This window comes from Eriocheir sinensis, chromosome 59 (assembly GCF_024679095.1).
Source record: "Eriocheir sinensis breed Jianghai 21 chromosome 59, ASM2467909v1, whole genome shotgun sequence".
Lineage (NCBI taxonomy): Eukaryota > Metazoa > Arthropoda > Malacostraca > Decapoda > Varunidae > Eriocheir > Eriocheir sinensis.
Window position 1 is genome coordinate 3,989,967 of NC_066567.1, and position 5,860 is coordinate 3,995,826.

The 5,860-nt window shown below is 48.3% G+C and overlaps 1 long non-coding RNA gene across 1 annotated transcript; it reads right to left on the reverse strand.

The window, feature by feature from the left end:
- Window positions 1-3,473: 3,473 nt before the first annotated feature.
- On the reverse strand, window positions 3,474-5,520 carry LOC126985165 (uncharacterized). Its single transcript, XR_007738363.1, has 2 exons — window positions 4,657-5,520; window positions 3,474-4,234 (listed from the first exon to the last, which is right to left on the reverse strand). It is a non-coding gene; the product is annotated as an uncharacterized LOC126985165 (long non-coding RNA).
- Between the last annotated feature and the right edge of the window lie 340 nt (window positions 5,521-5,860).

Here is a 5,860-nt window from a genome sequence, read left to right on the forward strand (position 1 = left end):
CTGACAAGCATGGGGTCAGTTTTCTTAGCTACCCCTCCAGCGCTGCCATACCATCCTCCAACAAGTACTTACAAGCATGGGGTCAGTTTTCTTAGCTACCCCTCCAGCGCTGCCATACCATCCTCCAACAAGTACTGACAAGCATGGGGACAATCTTCTTAGCTACCCCTCCAGCACTGCCATACCATCCTCCAACAAGTACTTACAAGCATGGGGTCAGTTTTCTTAGCTACCCCTCCAGCACTGCCATACCATCCTCCAACAAGTACTGACAAGCACGGGGACAATCTTCTTAGCTACCCCTCCAGCGCTGCCATACCATCCTCCAACAAGTACTGACAAGCACGGGGACAATCTTCTTAGCTACCCCTCCAGCACTGCTATACCATCCTCCAACAAGTACTGACAAGCATGGGGACAATCTTCTTAGCTACCCCTCCAGCACTGCTATACCATCCTCCAACAAGTACTGACAAGCATGGGGACAATCTTCTTAGCTACCCCTCCAGCACTGCCATACCATCCTCCAACAAGTACTGACAAGCATGGGGACAATCTTCTTAGCTGCCCCTCCAGCACTGCTATACCATCCTCCAACAAGTACTGACAAGCATGGGGACAATCTTCTTAGCTTCCCCTCCAGCACTGCCATACCATCCTCCAACAAGTACTGACAAGCATGGGGACAATCTTCTTAGCTACCCCTCCAGCACTGCCATACCATCCTCCAATAAGTACTGACAAGCATGGGGACAATCTTCTTAGCTACCCTCCAGCACTGCCATACCATCCTCCAACAAGTACTGACAAGCATGGGGACAATCTTCTTAGCTACCCTCCAGCACTGCTATACCATCCTCCAACAAGTACTGACAAGCATGGGGACAATCTTCTTAGCTACCCTCCAGCACTGCCATACCATCCTCCAACAAGTACTGACAAGCATGGGGACAATCTTCTTAGCTACCCTCCAGCACTGCCATACCATCCTCCAACAAGTACTGACAAGCATGGGGACAATCTTCTTAGCTACCCTCCAGCACTGCCATACCATCCTCCAACAAGTACTGACAAGCATGGGGACAATCTTCTTAGCTACCCTCCAGCACTGCCATACCATCCTCCAACAAGTACTGACAAGCATGGGGACAATCTTCTTAGCTGCCCCTCCAGCACTGCCATACCATCCTCCAACAAGTACTGACAAGCATGGGGACAATCTTCTTAGCTGCCCCTCCAGCACTGCCATACCATCCTCCAATAAGTACTGACAAGCACGGGGACAATCTTCTTAGCTGCCCCTCCAGCACTGCCATACCATCCTCCAACAAGTACTGACAAGCACGGGGACAATCTTCTTAGCTGCCCCTCCAGCACTGCCATACCATCCTCCAACAAGTACTGACAAGCACGGGGACAATCTTCTTAGCTACCCCTCCAGCACTGCCATACCATCCTCCAACAAGTACTGACAAGCATGGGGACAATCTTCTTAGCTACCCCTCCAGCGCTGCCATACCATCCTCCAACAAGTACTGACAAGCACGGGGACAATCTTCTTAGCTGCCCCTCCAGCACTGCCATACCATCCTCCAACAAGTACTGACAAGCATGGGGACAATCTTCTTAGCTGCCCCTCCAGCACTGCCATACCATCCTCCAACAAGTACTGACAAGCACGGGGACAATCTTCTTAGCTGCCCCTCCAGCACTGCTATACCATCCTCCAACAAGTACTGACAAGCACGGGGACAATATACTTAGCTGCCCCACCAGCACTGCTATACCATCCTCCAACAAGTACTGACAAGCAAGGGGACAATCTTCTTAGCTGCCCATCCAGCACTGCCATACCATCCTCCAACAAGTACTGACAAGCACGGGGACAATCTTCTTAGCTGCCCCTCCAGCACTGCTATACCATCCTCCAACAAGTACTGACAAGCACGGGGACAATCTTCTTAGCTACCCCTCCAGCACTGCCATACCATCCTCCAACAAGTACTGACAAGCACGGGGACAATCTTCTTAGCTACCCCTCCAGCACTGCCATACCATCCTCCAACAAGTACTGACAAGCACGGGGACAATCTTCTTAGCTGCCCCTCCAGCACTGCCATACCATCCTCCAACAAGTACTGACAAGCACGGGGACAATCTTCTTAGCTGCCCCTCCAGCACTGCCATACCATCCTCCAACAAGTACTGACAAGCACGGGGACAATCTTCTTAGCTGCCCCTCCAGCACTGCTATACCAAGTCCAGCGGTGCAGCTCTGGTCTCTGCAATTCTCAATCTCCTGGCTCTTACAATATTCAGGAGGAAACTGTATGTGTTTTTAGTACCAGAGCGATGCAAACGAACACATTACACATAGCTAGCTCTCTCAGTACCAGAGGGAGCTTTAAAGTTGCCCATGACAATGAAAGTGTGTGACACTGGCTGAACTAACTTCAGGAGTGGTTGTGTCTGAGGGTGCAAGGTCCCCCAGGCTATGAGTCTCCCTGGCAGTCCTCTCCTAGGGCCTATAGAGTGCCTTCTGTCCTCCCCACGGCCATCTTGTTCAGGAAAGCCAAACGGTACGTTGTCAGAATGACTCAGCTTTCCAGGTGCGTCTGTAAACAAAATTACGTGTCAACATTTTTTTTTGTGGTTTGGCATAATTGTCCTATAACTACATCACCTCCTAAGCTAATTGGTACCTCAATTCTACAACACTGTTCTGTGGATTTGGTTACTAAATCATAAAATAAAGAGGAAATGGAGATCCAGAGCTAATCTACTGTTGTGTCATAACATATCAGGAAAAGTTTCAGCAAAAAGCAAGGGAGAGTTACAGGTTTACACTGCCGTTAGGTGAGCCATGAGATCCAGGAGCAAAAATCACTGGCTCTTTGGTTGTTAGGTTGGCTAAGGTCGGGTTACTGGGTGAAAATGGCTCTATACCATAAATCAGGGTAACTTCACACAATTTGGAGGTTTTAGTTTAGACACAATTTCATTTTTTAATAACATTATGATATTTTATTGTGCCCTCACATGTGCCAGGAATAAATATATTTTGAATGTTTACAGTTCAAATAAATGGTAGCTAAAGCATGTCCAAGGCAGCCCATGCGATGGGTGACTCTGGGCAAGCTCTGGACCTGGACTGTTCCACAGGTATCATTTGACTGTCTGTTGTTCGAAATAATCAAAGTTCAAGTGTCTTATACTAATTTATTAAGCTTCTATTTTACAGAGCCTTGAATACTGTATATCTTCCTTACTCCTGATGAAGTAATACTACAGGCAAAATACAGGTGTGTCGTTTGACTTTTTTTTTTATTCAAAATATTGCTCTCCTGATGTTTCTAAATAGATAATCTTAATATAACAATCATCACTTTGATAACTATTTCAGTTGATAATGACATTTCTGAGATTTGAACAATTAATTAAGCTTTAATTGCTTACCATTGTAGCAGCAAGAGCTTAAAATTACTAAAAAGGATTAAAGACTTCTTTAGATTTACCAGAGTGTCTACCAATGAAGTGAGTTGGGTGCAATCTGGATGGGGAGGCGGCGGCCGAGTGGTTAGCGTGCGGGCGTGGTGAGCCCGTGGACCTGGGTTCGAGTCCCACCGAAACACACTGATCTTTCAAACCATCGCCGAGTGGCGGAAGATTACCCACATGCTGTCCAGATCTTCAAGCAACCCTAACTTCAGCGACTTCGTTCAAGAGGAGCACCGGGGGGCAGCGTGGGCCAGGCGAGTCATACATCACGCAGCCACAAAGTGTAATTCGCCTGTGCCACTAACGCACTGGGATCGCCTAGAAGGCCCCTCAGGAGAGCCTACGGGCGCTATAGGCAACATCTAAAGAAAGAAAAGGTGCCTGACCCGCCTGAGGGGAAAACTGCCCAAACTCAGCTGCGAGGGAGTACCTCTTTGGCCGACTGGTTAAGGAGTGGCTTTCCCATCTAGCCGGTCGCGGATTCGATCCCCGGCGCCGGTAAAACCCTTTCCGGGTCTGGATCAACTTTTTGTGTTTCGTGACACGAAGAGGTCGTGTGAAGATAGTGAAGAGGAATTCGGAAAATACACGTACTGTATGAAGTACGATAAACTAAAGGTTACCAGGTGAGGGGGGAAGGTTGAGGCAGGGCACGGCGCCCCCCTTGAACCTGCTGGACCTCTCCCCGGCCTTGCCGTGGAAGGCCTCGGCCGAGAAATGCAGGCTGCACTGCAGCCTGCCACTTTTGTCTCGGGTGCTACCCACAAATATGGTACATTTTACCCACAAAATACCCACAAATTTTGATGCAACACCCACAATGTTACCCATAAATATTTTTCCTCATTTTTTATAATGATTGCCAGTTTCAAAGTGGATTAAGTCAACAACACATGTAATTATATATACATGTCAATATATTTTTGCATCACTAATTGATATAGAAATTGCTCTTAAAATTTATTTCATAAATCAATAGAACACATTTTTTCTCCTGTAAAGCAGACACCAGTAGCCAAAAAGGCACAGTACAACAGAAACTAAAATAATGAAAACAATTTTTTTGTGCTGGTAAGATTAACTGGCGTGACTGGTTATAACGCTGCTGCAGCGGGGATAAGTTGAGCCTGGTCCCACCTAATGCCGCTGCAGCCCCACAGGTTGTCCAGACGAGGCCCGGCAACAAGCATAACCCGGGTGCATGTGGATGGCGGGTTCCTGACGGCGCATAAGACCTGTGACTGTAGGGGCCCTGGAGTGAGGATAACTTTAAAATATGGTTGAAGGGGAACGGAAGAAGACAAAACGAGGAAAAGCATTAAACAGTAGACAGGGGGGGCGTGTGTGGAGGTGTGGGTGACGCGGGCGTGTGTGTGAGAGAGACTACACACACACACACACACACACACACACACACACACTCGCCCGGCTGCCCTGTTGCCAAGTTACCGATTTTCCAACAGCGCATGGCCAGAGAGAGAGAGAGAGAGAGAGAGACGGTGAGGGGGGTAGCACGCGCAGACACTCAGGCAGGGAGAGAGGGAGGAGGGAAAACAAGCAGTCGGCCAGCACATGTCGCCCTTTCTTGCAAGCAGACTCCACGTGCGCTTCCCCCCACCCCCCTTTCTCCCTCTCCCTCTCTCCCTTCTTCCCTCTTTCTCCACGTGCAGGGGTGCTACACTCTCCTCCCTCCGTCCTGAGAGAGAGAGTGGGAGAGAACGGAAGGGAGAGAAGGGTTGTCGATTGAGTCATATATTATCCGCCTCCTCCTCCTCCTCGATGAGAGAGAGAGAGAGAGAATATTAGAATGACTGATAGAGAGATAAATTGAGATAAACAGACTAATTCTGCACTTGAGTTTATATAAAAGAGAAAGGAATGAAATTTAAGGAGAAAATGAAAAAAGGAAGTAGTAGAAAGAAATGAGAAAAAAAAGGAATTTAGGAAGAAAAGAAAGAAAATCAAATAAAGATCAATAGGTGAGCTAAACAATATAACAGGTGTGTGACAAATTCAAAGGAAATTCTCTCTCTCTCTCTCTCTCTCTCTCTCTCTCTCTCTCTCTCTCTCTCTCTCTCTCTCTCTCTCAGGCCATCCACTTCACTCTCACTTTCTTTCCCTCACCCCTTCTCCTCCCTTCTCCTCTACCTCCTTTCCCCTCCCTCTCTCCTCTACCTCCTTTCCCTCCCTCTCCCCTACCTCCTTTCCCCTCCCTCTCTCCCCTACCTCCGTTCACCTCCCATTCTCCCTACCTCCTTTCCCCTCCTTCTCCCCTTCCCTCCACATCTTCCTCTACGCCCCTCACTCCTAGCTACCTCTCCCTCTCCTCTCTTTCCCTTCTTTATCCTTCCTCTCCCTCCTC